Here is a 13837-nt window from a genome sequence, read left to right as displayed (position 1 = left end):
GACAATGCAAATCACTTTTTTTTACTAAGATGGAAAGTCACTGCATGCATACTATTGAAATATGATGCAACAAAAGCAAACTAAAAATACTGAGGCTAAATATGTGATATTCCCAAAGAAATGCACTATCTATGAAATGAATATGGGTATATACACCCATGCTCTACATACTATAGTTATAGGTGGCTGTGTTTATAGTAGTGTGGTCCTAAATGGAGTATGTAGATCCTCAGAATGAGTGGGTGGATCTTGTGCTTTGTTTTTTAAAGACCCCTAAAGGATGTGAAGAATAGAAAAATCAATAGAAGGGTAAGATCCAGAGTGGCAGACTTTATCAAGTGACTCAATGTAGGAAAAGGACCTAACTGGCTCAAAAATCTCAGAGTGACACACATTTGGCCCTACTCTTAGCAGCAGGAGTAATAGCAATTTTTCTCATTTAGGAAACTACTCCTAACTTCACCAGGAGTTGCCAGAAGATGGCGAAAAGGCAGAGTTCAGTATCTAAACACTGGACTACAATGAAATCAAAAAAAGACATCAATTTGACAGAGATGGAATAAAATGCATAACAAATCTGTACATCATCATACTGCTCCACCTACACAGAGAAGCCATGCACTGCAAGCTGAAATGAATGTGTTGATAACATTACATTTTTTGGCCACGGGGACAATGCAGTGTCATAGTAGCGATGATATGGGTATGTCACGACCAACCATTTCTTGAATTTTGCACCAAACTTGAACTCCCTTACAAAATGTGAGGTAATACACAAATTTTACACCTTTCTCCACCTCTCCTTGTGAGGTAATATTAAACCAAGGACAAATTTCTAACCCAGTCAGACTTTTAGTGCAGAGTCCTAGGAGTAATTCTGAGATGCCTAATAAACACAAACACAGAGCTCCATAAACAATATAGATGGGCAGTCTGATTGGAACAAAGAGAATCAGTCATATGTGCATAGTGACAACCATAGAAGTCATTTTTCCTGGAGCACAGATTCATCAGAGTGGAATTAAGGGACACAGTAAAAAATCTATAAAGGTCGGCTAGCCCAATTGGTGGAAGCAAGCAGAAGTGTTATATTATGCATGAACCACTGCTAAGTATTGCTTTGGATAGGTTATCTGGGGTTTGTCTGGCCTTTTAAATTTAAAAGCTGCAGAAACATGTGGGAATTAACAGAGAAGAGGACATTATGGGTAGTTAAACTAGAAGTGGATGCCAATTGGGGGGGAAGAGTTGTCATGTCAGGGGCACTTAACTGTTCTTTTAAATCTAGCCATTGGTAATCTTGATCTTTGACAAGGGTCTACTGAAGAAAGGAAGGATGAAATGAAGCTAAAGGTTTTAAGTAAAATCTATGGGAAGTGAAAGACAGGGGTCCTTATGGGATAATTAAATGAAAAATATATATTACTCCATAGTCAGGAAAGTAATCCACTGTGCTAAAAATCCTAATTAGGTAATAGAATTATTGCTTTCAATTTGATTTGTCGACATATCATGAGAAGAGGAGATACCAACAAATGTTAGGCAATCAGGAAGTCTGCCAACTAGCCAGGACTCTGGAAGCTGCAGCAGAAAGAAGGATGTCAGTTTTAATAAACAATACTCTATGCCTTCTTTATGACACTGTGGCCAACCTGCAGTACAAGGCTAATTCTGCTGTTTTGCTCTAAGATGCTTATTAGCTGCCATTTGATATAACAACAAACCATCAGGCTAGTGTATACTTTTTGAACATTAACCTTTTCATCTATCTATCTATCTATCTATCTATCTATCTATCTATCTATCTATCTATCTATCTATCTATCTATCTATCTATCTATCTATCTATCTATCTATCTATCTATCCAACACATTGATATAACACATCTTTATTCAAACATATAAATACTCTCACAGAAAGACAAATAAATCCAAATGTACTGCATTTGTACTTCACGTTTATTTTTCATTGTTGTCCAGATTAACAACATAGCACATGATGATCTGTATCAGCTTGATTTTTTGCATCAGTAATATTTAATTTTCCTTGACAGGTTTAACACAATCCTCTTTGGCAACAAAATGATAGGTATGATAACATTGCCAATGGCTAATGCAGTCTCATCACCGACATGACACTTGATTCTGACCAGTCTTTTTACTGGGGCATAGAGACAGTGGTAAATAAAAAGCAGAAGGTGTCACTAACAATAAGACAATATTTAGCTTTTTATTATTCTAGCAATTGTGCACTGGTCAGTAATTAGACAGACTAATTAACACCGCCAAACTGATTCATGCCATGCCAGTTTATATTCACCAGTTTTATTTAAGGAGTGGGAGAGTCCCTCAGAGTAAAAGCCTCCCATCAGATAACCAGCCTGATATTCAAGCAAAGTGCACATTTATGCTTCTCATTTCAGACACAGTTCTCATTTCAGATAAATAGATAGATTTAGCTTTTTACAAAACTTCAATAAATAAATAAATAAATATAATAAACATCAATAACCCCCATCAAATACACAACCCGAATTAACAAAAAGTAAGAAAACTTCTGACTTGGTTAAAGATAAAAGTTGCAAGAAATAGTTTTTGAGAATATTTTTCTATAATAATTCCCAATGATGATACTTTGTATAGAAAACTGTGATTAAAAAGTTCAAAAGTTTTACCTTCCTCCAAGGTACATCCTGTTGTTGCCGTCTCAGGACAGGGAACTGTGGGGGAAAATATATAATAAACATATTTAAACAGCATGAAGGATTAAAGAAAAAAATCATAACTGCATTTGAGCTCAATGCAATGATTCCTAGAAAATGAGGATCACTAAAGTTCTAAATTACTCTTCAAATCGACTGAAGAAGAAGGTCAATGATTTGCACCCCTTTGTGGTAATGGGATGCAGACAAGAAGGAGGTTTATATGTACCAATGTCAAATGTTTGCATTTTAAAGAACACTTTCACAGGTGAACAACATAAAATAAAACATGTAAAGATGTACCTATAGGCAATAAGAAAAATGTAAACATGTAAAGCTTTCTGATAGCTAACACAGCAGATACACTTTGTATTTATTTTTTCTTCATTCTATTTCCCGAAGCGTAGAGTATAAGACAGATAGATGCACACTTCCCTTCTATTTCAGTACGTTTTTGTTTGGAAAACATGTCTTCTATAGTTCTTCATCACTTAGACTAGGAATTTCTGTTTCCAGTCTGCTCACGTTAAATACTAAAAGACATAAAGAAAAAGTCTTCGGAGATGATAAAAATAAATCAAAATGAGGCTTGAATTGTAAGGGATTTACTTTCATTTGTTTCTGATCCATTTGTGGCCTGTGGCAAGGAACATATAGTCCTGTAGTTAGGACTTAATTGGAAAACATTCTGGATTTTAAATGACAGTATTGAGATTTGGTTATAAATGAACAGTTTAAGTCTGTTTGAGAAAAACTCTCTACAATATTATGACTTTGAAAAGAAGTTTACTGATTAATTATACAAGTGATATGATATTTTGCTATTTGTATTTTATCAATATCAATATGGTTTGTAATTTGGGGTGCCACTCTCCCACCAAATATTTTAAAAACTCTACTTAAATTAATTAGGTAATGTGAAATAATCATAAAATAAATGTGTTTATTTGCACAATATGCCTGGTGTCAGCACATGTCAACATCCATTAAAAATTGGTTCTGACTTGTATTTGTTTCATTTCTGTGTGAATATCCTTGGAGAACTATGTAATGTGTTATGTGCATTTCCTGAGTGAAGGGTGCCATCCTAATGAGAGCACATGTAAGTCCTTGATACTCTGGCAAGCAGGTGACCTGAGGCTGCCCTTTAATTGGTTGCTTTTAGAATTTTCCAGGTATTGTTTTCATATTTTTTAATCTAATATGATCGGACAATCATCAATGTACTATGTCTTGTTGACTTTAATGGTTCACGGTTCTCACCCGCCATTAATGCAACTACAGATGACCGGGCTCAACTTTAGGGAGATTACAACTTCAACTGGATGTTAAGAAATTAAAGAAAATTCAGTGATTTCTTTAATGAAATACCCCTTCATAAATTGTTTAATTGAAGAAAAAAAGAAGATAAAGGAGCTTTGACCGAACCGACCTGACTTAAGAATTCAGCAGCTGACAAGTGATAGAGGACAAGCTTACACACAGGTCTACCTGGAGAAGCTGGCATTTAAGCAGTTCTGCGATGTTAGAGCACTTTGGACTGGTCCATCTACACCTGAGTGTGTGATCACCAGCAAGCCTCACAAGGATGGTGGATAGTGGGCATACTAGTTGCCTCTGAGGCAGAGAGACACGGACTAAGGGACGAAACAGCTTGGCGATGCCACCAAAGTGCTCACTAAGTGGCATGTCTGCGAAAGCTGATCTCTGAGATCATTTTTGAAGTGGCTTCTCTAGTGATCTCGCCCTTTCAGGCAGTTGAGCAAGAGTACAAGTGTATGAGATATATATGTGTTTGTGGTTAGTAAGATAGTGGTGTGCATTGGGATGGGTTTGATTACAAAGTGTGTGCCACTACAGAAAAAAAGGCTGAGAAACATTCCTCTAGACAATATGAGTGAGGATAATTTTTTGGCAGGCTTAGTAAAATGACTCAGTTTACTCAGAAAATAATTGAGAGATTTTCAGGTCTGAAGGAAAGCAAGGCATGATTTATGTTCAAGAAAGTATAGGTATCCTGAGGTTGGGGGTGAGTTATATTATAAGATGTAGGGCTGGGCAGAGTGGCAGCAAGTGTAGAATAAAATTAGCATGGGAATTCTCTGTAGGAGTGGCAAATGATAAACCAGAGGACTAGTGATTGTATGATGTGGATTTATGGGTTACAGTGGGAATGGCCAAGGACTTGGTACTCTATTAGCAGAGGGAGAATATGATTGGGATTAGACTTATGCTATAGATTTGTTATAGGAAAGATGGAAACCTAAGTTAATGGAAGATTACGGAGGTGGGGTGTGGGCATTATGGTATGGGTTATGGCAGCATGGGGAAATAGGCAAGTTGGCAGAGGACTGGGCAATTTAGAGAAAGGTGTAATATAACATTTGGGTGGCAGGTGCACCTTTTCCTTTCCATATCTATAGTGCAAGTTATGGGAAGAATAAGGGGACCATGGATGTCAATGACTAAAGTTTTGGAGCACAGTAGAAATGGGAAAGCTGGCTTTCACATTAGGCAGCATGGTGGAAAAGATGTAATACATTTTACCCTGGATTTGTCCTATGGGTCTGGTACTGGACAGGCCAAGATGTGCATTGACAGTATTATGAAGACCACAAGAGCATGAAGAATGATCAGATATATAGATGTGAACTGTACTGTATAATAAACAGATGTGAAAGGCACTATTATATAATAGATAGATAGATAGACAGACAGACAGACAGACAGACAGACAGACAGACAGACAGACAGACAGACAGACAGACAGACAGACAGACAGATAGATAGATAGATAGATAGATAGATAGATAGATAGATAGATAGATAGATAGATATTATATATACCTATATATATATAATTTATATCTGAATAGTGCTTCTTCTAATGTCTCCTTGTACAAAAACTATGTTGTGGTTGCAAAGCAACCTCTCTGTTTTTTAGTTATTAGTTTAGTTCTTCTACTGTTAAACAAAAATAATGTTACAAACAAGTCCTAGAAATCAACATCCATCCACCCATTATCCAACCCGCTATATCCCAACCACAGGGTCACGGGGGAGAAATCAACATTTTAAATATAATTTTAAGATTGTTACAGTTCAGAATAGGACATAAAACCTTAAAGTGACAATAAAAAATAACAAAAAGCTGCTTTACTTTCTGAACTGATTATGGAAATGCACAATGTGTATACACTAAATTTTACTAATATAATATACTAACCATCCCTCATGACTCTGCCCACGTAATAGTGAAACAGGTCAGTGAGGAAGGGCCCCGCCTGGCTCCCTACTCCTGACGTCATGCTTCCTCCTCCCATCGGCTCGCAGCCTCCGTCTCAGATTAGCACAGATATATCTCTCCTGCAAGCGAACTATGATTCTTAGCACGATGAGAGAAGTCGCAAAAACCCAATCTAAATCCATTAAGTAGTTCTCTCGTTTGCAAGCTAAGCGGAGGTAAAGTACATGCCCCGTGGCTGGTGCATGAATGGTGCATGTCTCTCGGATTCGCCCAAAAAAATCGGTACCACAAGCAAAGTATGATCCATCCATCCATTTTCCAACCCGCTGAATCCGAACACAGGGTCAGGGGGTTCTGCTGGAGCCAATCCCAACCAACACAGGGCACAAGGCAGGAACCAATCCCGGGCAGGGTGCCAACCCACCGCAGGCAAAGTATGATACATAGCGTAATGAGAGAGGTCTCAAAATCAACCGGAATGTTCAAGCAAATTATAGAAAAAAACTTGACCTAAATCCATTAAGTAGTTCTCTTATGAAAAACAAACAGACATACAGACAGACAGATGTTGGATTTTATATATATAGAGATGTAATATACTAAATTTTTACCATGGAACTAAAACATTTTCCCACTTGATCTCATCAGTGTATGGTGTGGTAACATAACCTAACAAAAATTAGAAGTCTTTTTCAGGGTTCTAAAATTTGCTCGGTGAATTACTGTATCTGACTTATTCTGAACTAAATAGATTTAAACTGTATGCACATAGTACGGCAGCATCCAAACTGAAGTCAGTTGATTTAAAATCAGTTTTCACCCCATGCTGTACATACCATAATCAGCTAGAGCACACCAACTACCTGAATTCTTTTTATTAATTATAAAAATTTAATTTATTATTCCTTTTATTATTACTGAGGCTGTTGAATGTCAGTCTTTTTGTAGTACATTCTCACTTCAGCTATTGACTATTGATTGTTGCTTTTTTTTTGGATAAGAATTTATTTTAAATATTTATAAATTGCACTGAAAAACTGAATGTCAAAATGTTATTATTAGAAAATAGTCCTCAGCATGTCCAAAGATTTTATAATGCTTATAAGTACTACTTTTCTGATCCTTTAACTGATTATTCATTTACTTAGGGTGTTTTGCCTGATTCCTATTTAGATGTTTTGACTTAATTTTGACTTTGTCTTCCCCTATTCATTTTATGCTTACTCTTGCCAATATGGATTATATTTCCCTGTGTCCTTTAACAACAAACTGTATATAATGAGATTTATAATGGACTCATTTTGTTAGATAGTGTACAGAAGCTATGAAAAATAAAATGTCATACTCTGGCTACATTCTGGCTTCTAGTAGCTATGATTATAAAAGTAAAGGCATCAGTATTGGTCACAACTTGGACATACTCAGTTTGTGGCATCATATAAATCATTAATGTTACGTATATCATTAATGAAAAACAGAGTTTTCAGAGATAACTATCTGTTATATAGTACCTGCCAAATAAAACAAAGAATACACAACACGTATTTTGCCCTAATTGGGGCTCATCAGGTGTATGCACATTTGCTTCCCCTTTCAGGGATCGAACCTGCTTCACTTAATTGACAGGGTGTAGATCGGAGTAGTACATTGATAGATTTAATCTCAATCTGATTATATGGGCTGTAACCTAGCAGGTAATGCTGGTGGGTAGTCTGCAAACATCTGCCACACCCTCTCAGTTGTGAGAAGCAGATCATAGACATGTTATATAGTATCTGCCAAATAATACAAATAAAGAGTACACAACACGTGTTTCACCCTAATTGGGGCTCATCAGACGTATGCACCTTTGCTTCCCCTTGTGGAGATTGAACATAGGATGTCAGTGACTGAGGCAAAGACATTGCACCACGGCGGTCGGTTCGCTTAAGCATTACCTGTTAGGTAACCACCCAAATCAGACTTATGGATTATACAGTATATATAGTTGCACAGTGGATCTGAATTGTTTTACCTGCATATCCCACAGATACTCGATTAAATTGAGATGTGGGGAATTTGGAGGCTAAGCCAACAGATTTAACTTTTTGTCATGTTCCTTAAACCATTCTTGAACAATTTTTGCAGAGACAGGGTTAAAAATAGGCTGTGAGGTTTTTAAATTCTTTTAAATCTGAACAGGACTCTTTTAAATCCGAACAAGACAACACAGTGAAGAGTGTACCAAAGCACGATTGATGCGTCTGTGGAAGACAACTTATCCATCACTGGGGCAACCGCAGGCTCCCAGTGCTACAGCGGCTCGCCGCAAAATCAGATCCGAGTCAGTTGTCAGTCGCTCTATAAATACTTGTTTTCGATGGGTGATGCAAGGAACATTATAAATGCAGGGAACAGTATTACTTGGCCACTAACCTGGCCACGATCCTGCCTGATTGCTGTGTGTGTGTATAGAAGGGTGGTAGATCCCGATAAAATAAATAACCGTGCTGTTCCTGTTTCAAGCAGAATAAAGTACTGAGACTCAGCCTCGTGTTTTGGGGTGCAAGAAAGGGACTCACATGCCACAAGGAAAAAACCACAAAACAGCAAAACACAGTGCATGCCAATGTATCCAAAAATTTCAAGAAAAACAGAATCCAAGAAAAAGGTAAAAAAACAGTATATTGTAAGCAGCAAACATAATATAGAATTCAGTTGAAGGCCTTCACAAGTCACAGAGCAAAATGGTAGAGCAAATCACATCAGTTAGACAACATTTTTTTCCCTTGACCTCTCCAGGATATGATTAAAGCTCAATTAGTGCTTTAATTATACGGCTACAAATAATGATAAGGGGGCTTAAAGACCATTTTCTTTTGATTTGGAATTATTGTTTTATTTATTTTTTCCTTTGGAATGTTTGTGTGCTAAATTTTCTCATTGAAACTTTAATCCGGAAGTGGATTACATGTTCTGTAAGTTAGTGTTTTAAACACAGTTGTGTCATGTATGTTGGCCAGCTAACGAGGTGGTTATGTGCATTGGTGTATGTATACCATCATGATTGCCATACTCCCCTAGAAAAGGGTAAATAGGGAGATGATTGTCAGCTTGTCTATGTATTTCTGGAAAGATTACTATATTACAGTTTTTTGTGCCATGGCACATTACCATATTCTTAGTTTTGGAGCTATCAGGTGCTAACACATATTCTTGCATCAAGTGTAAGAGAGGAGTCAACCACAGGTGGGATGTAAGTTTTTTCCACAACTGATATAACATACATTTATTTCTAACAGTTATTAGCACAGCTAACTTATATAACTTAAGCTTAGACTTTGGTTCTAAGTTGCAATGCTAGTTGTGCTGAATTTGTGCTTTTGGCATGGATATATTAATATGTGCCCTATATTAAACTTTTATTCCACCTGGGGCTTTTTTGACTATGGAAAATGCCAAAAGAGCACCCTAAACTATCTGTAAATGTACTGAATGGCTGTGGTGAGTACAGTTAACTGTAACTTTACACTAATGTCTCTCATATGTCCCAAGCTTGGTTGAATTGGCTAATATATCTCCCATTTGTGCTACTTTGATAACTTATATACCAACATGACTTCACGTGCCAATTGCAAATCCAGATAACCATCACTATAATGGGGATGACCAACGCCAAAGTCAAAAAAAAGAGATCTTGCCTATCATACACCAATACCAAATCACAAATCAAAGGGTCAGAGTAAAGAGTCAGGAACCAGGGAAATTAAAGCATAAGAACTAAACACACACAAACACAAAAGTGTTTTTTTAGGATATCTGAAAACTCAGATAATAACTGTAATTTTGTTATTTCCAGAGATGTGCTCTGTAACAACCGGCACTGCAACTCAAGCAGCAGCTCAACACTGTGGCACACATAAAAAATAAAATGGTGACAGAAACAGCAGAATTATTTCATTAATAACTAAAAATAATGTTAATAATAAAAAAATACAAAATACAAACCCATATGATACCACACTTCTCAAAACCCAAAACAGAAACCGCTATGTACAACAAGAATTTTTAAATGAGTACTCAGGAATTTTTAAAAATACACAGAGTCATAATACTTTCTTATAGAATTGCAGATGTTACAACTAAAATCATCATACTTAATGCTCAACCTGGTGTTGATACTACATATTAAAAGATGTTGTAATATAACCTATTTTCTTTAGAAAATGTATAATGATCATAAAGTCTGTTGTTAGAAAGAAGAATGTTAGTAACTAATTAAGAATATCTGTCATCATGAAAAGACAATGAAAATCAAAATCTGTTCTTTTTTATTTTTTTTTTAATTTTTATCCATTCTTCCCTTTATTGCTGGAATGTGGACCCAGAGGTTGCGGGCTACCAAAGCCTATCCTGGTGGCATTGGACTCAAAGAAGGAACCATCCCTGGATGGATCACTAATGTATTGTGGCATATGCTCAGATGCACACGTTTATTATTATTATTATTATTATTATTATTTTATTATTATTATAGTTGTCATTATTGTTGATGTTGCTGTTCTCAGGCAAGTATACGTATACAAAATCTTGGTAGGCCTTCAAATGTAAAGAGACCAGGGATGCCCTATGCAACCGGAAGCTGTTGGCATACGTTCCATTCAGCACTCAAAGCATTTGCTGCTGACATCCATTTGACTAATGTGAAAGTTGCATGTACTGCCAGTTTTCAGAAAACACCTGCAGCTGCCAAAGAATTACTCCCAGACCATTTTTTTAGTTAATTGGTCTCCTCTCTGATGGTTTGGGAAAATTCCAACAAATTCATAAAATCATTATAAGGATTTGTCATTCACCTACACAGTCCAATTACACATGAATGACAAAAGCATGAAAATGTTGAACTCTATTGTAGCATCATGCTTGATATTTAAGGGTCTGATTTTGGGAAATGACTGAAGACTTTACCATGTCTCATATCTCTCAAGTCAACATCTGCTGCTGGCGGCTTTCTATGTAACACAGTGTCACACGCATTTCTCCTCATGTGGTCCCTGTGTAACTCAAACACAATTCTACTTTGACAACTTTAAGCTGAAAGTGTGACCATGTGTCTTTTTACAGTTCTGTAAGATGAATTTATTTGGTTTATTACAAAAAAACTTACAGGTGAATAAGTCAAGCAAGTGTGCCTACAATTTTTAAACAGATGACCATCCTCTGGGGATAAAACAGCAAGTTAAAATAAGTGATGCAATATATTTACACCATATTTACTGTCACAATGGTTGTAATAAGGGAAAATGTTGATGATCATACAAATATTGGCACATATGCACACTCCCACACAACTACAAAGAACAAAGAAAGCCAAACCTGTTATACATTCAATGCAGAATGCATGGAAAGTGCCAGCAAATCTGCTGCTAAAAATTTCACAGGAGACCCTCACAGCAAGCTCCTGTATCTGACCCATTTCCCTAGTCCTCAATCCAATTATGTCAAGAGAATGTTGGCGGACAAGTGTTACAAATTCAAAGAGATGATAAGAGTGCTTGACACATTCCAGTAATGAAGGCTATGTGGCAAGAAGGTCATCTTTCCTCCAGATTCACTCTTTCTCTTAAATGGGACAACAAAGGTATGTAATGTTAATCGGCATTCCATGGATGTCAACAATTAAAGTACTGTAACAGTATTTTTTTCAAAAGCATTTTCAGTTTTTGGCAGCTAGGTGATATTAAAAATTGTACATTACATCGGACACATAATTGTTTACAGTTTCAAAATGATGTTTAATATTTATTTCTTAGTGAATTGTGTTACATGCTATAGAGAGATGATAGTATTCAGTGCATCTTCTCCACTAGATCATTGTTACACTTTAGTAAATAGCTTAGCCTTGATGTTAGAATCAGATTCTAGAGTACTCCAGTAGCTACTAGGTGTTCACTTCAGCCAGGATTACTGTCTAACAACATGGAGTGTCTTTAAACATCATTCAACTAGACTTCTTTTTTCTTGTTTCTAAAACCAACTCTGTTTACTTAAAATTCACGTCTTGTTCATTCATTTTAGTACCTGTAATGTTTAAGTACAATAACTTGTTACACAGCAACCATTTTGTTGCACACAGAGGCAGGGACACGTGACATGGCATGTTGATTAGCAGCAAAATGACTTTGCCCTTCATTAAATGGTTACCTTTCCAGAACAAATGCTAAAACGAGTACAGCCTCTTTTTTATAAGCATTCATGAATGCTTGACAGACATTTACAAATTTAACAAGAATGCAAAGATGATGGGTATTTTTGTATCCACTGGGCAGTGAATAGACACAAACATAATTAATTCAAGTAAAAGCTTGAAACTGATGCCTCCTCAGAATGTTATTGGTGTGTTCCTTGAGAAACGGTTTGGTGGTCCTGCTTTGACCATTGCAACAGCTGAATTCAGATTTCTTCTAGAAGAAGGGAAAATGTTTAGTACACAGCTTCAAACCGGTTTCTCCAGATAGTTTCTTGTGATTAATTTTAACCACTTTTTTGAGATGGGGGTCAGCTGGCAAGTGGTTAGCAGGGACGTGTGCATTACTAGGGCAAAATAAAGTTCCACAGGCAGCTTTCAGATAAACAAAAGGCAGAGGGAGAAAGAAAGAGAGTGATTGAAAAAGACAGGCACCATGTGTGAAAATGCAGGGGTTGCTGGAGATTGTTACCACAAGTGCATGTCTAGTGAAATGGAAAGAATCATGCAATGCTCCCCAGGATGCTAAGGAACAGGCAACCCAGCTTCTGGTAGGGACATTCACTCTCTACTTTGAGTTCAACCTTGGAAGAGGCACCAGAGAATGAAGCTAGTTGGACTGCTGTTATGGGGACAGATGATTTGGGGTGCAGCAACACTTGGAACTTCTAGATGGAGTTCTGGCCTGGGTTCTCTAGAGCAAATGGATGTCCACCCCAGACACCTGGGACCGATACTGTAACTTGTATGGAAGTGAATCCATGGCAGACATTAAAACCACCTCCTTGCTAGAGGACATTTGAGTGCCAAGCTGTGGGAAGACAGGACCAAAGAGAGGTCCAAGAGAGGGCCATTTGGTATAAGGTTACAACATCAAGATCTGGAGAGAGCTGAGAGTGAAGGAGAGAGACAGGAGGGGAGTCACCCTGCCTTGCAGGTTGTCATTATGAACCTTATTAATGTAGAATAATAATTCTGAACCCTATTTATGTTATTGTTACCATTCCAACCTAAAGCAATTTTTAAAAGAAAAAATACTTCAAATATTTAAACAATAATATGAAAAGAAAAAATAGTGTTATGTGTTATTCAAGAATTGCTATTTAATATGCAATGAAAGATTTTTTCTCAGGCTGTTTCTTGCTAAATACATTACCAGATGCTGCTATGCCCATGCAAGCATGTAGACTAATATTAGTGTAAACGATTAGGCAGTTATTGAACCAACAATAAGAAATGTGCTATGGGTTGTGAGAATGATAAACATTTTATGTTTGATGGTGTGTATTTGTAAATTTCTCCTAATCTATTTAATCAAAAAGGCAGGTAGCTTTTTTGTCATCAAATGTTTATAGAAGTTTAGCCATTAGAAAAGAACAAAACCAAGAAAATCAGTCTTTGAACAATTAAAAAGTCCTTATCCCCTACTTCACTAGCCCAATTCAACCTGGTAAAACAATCATCAGGAGACTCAGACACGGAAAGGTTTGAGCAATTCAAATAGAAAGGTGTAAAAACAGGAACAAAAGTAAAGGCATGAACACCGTAGACAAGAGAATAAGAAATTAAGAATCAAGATCATATCACTGACTACCAAATGACAGATTACCATTTCTCATTTATCTGTTTAGGTCAGATAATCCATTGATCTATGCTACTGAA

The 13837-nt window shown here is 36.7% G+C and overlaps 1 protein-coding gene across 2 annotated transcripts in view; it reads right to left on the bottom strand.

The window, feature by feature from the left end:
• Window positions 1–13837, bottom strand: part of LOC114654324 (receptor-type tyrosine-protein phosphatase delta) — a 2007901-nt gene that overhangs the window by 1200888 nt on the left and 793176 nt on the right. For both annotated transcript variants that reach the window (XM_051929989.1, XM_051929990.1), the window contains one exon: window positions 2676–2720. The gene's annotated coding sequence lies outside the window, so the exon portion shown is untranslated. The remainder of the gene's footprint in view (window positions 1–2675; window positions 2721–13837) is intronic.

Source organism: Erpetoichthys calabaricus, chromosome 7, assembly GCF_900747795.2.
Source record: "Erpetoichthys calabaricus chromosome 7, fErpCal1.3, whole genome shotgun sequence".
NCBI classification, from domain to species: domain Eukaryota; kingdom Metazoa; phylum Chordata; class Cladistia; order Polypteriformes; family Polypteridae; genus Erpetoichthys; species Erpetoichthys calabaricus.
The sequence above is the reverse complement of the archived record's forward strand: the minus strand, read 5'-3'. Positions and strand labels throughout refer to the sequence as shown.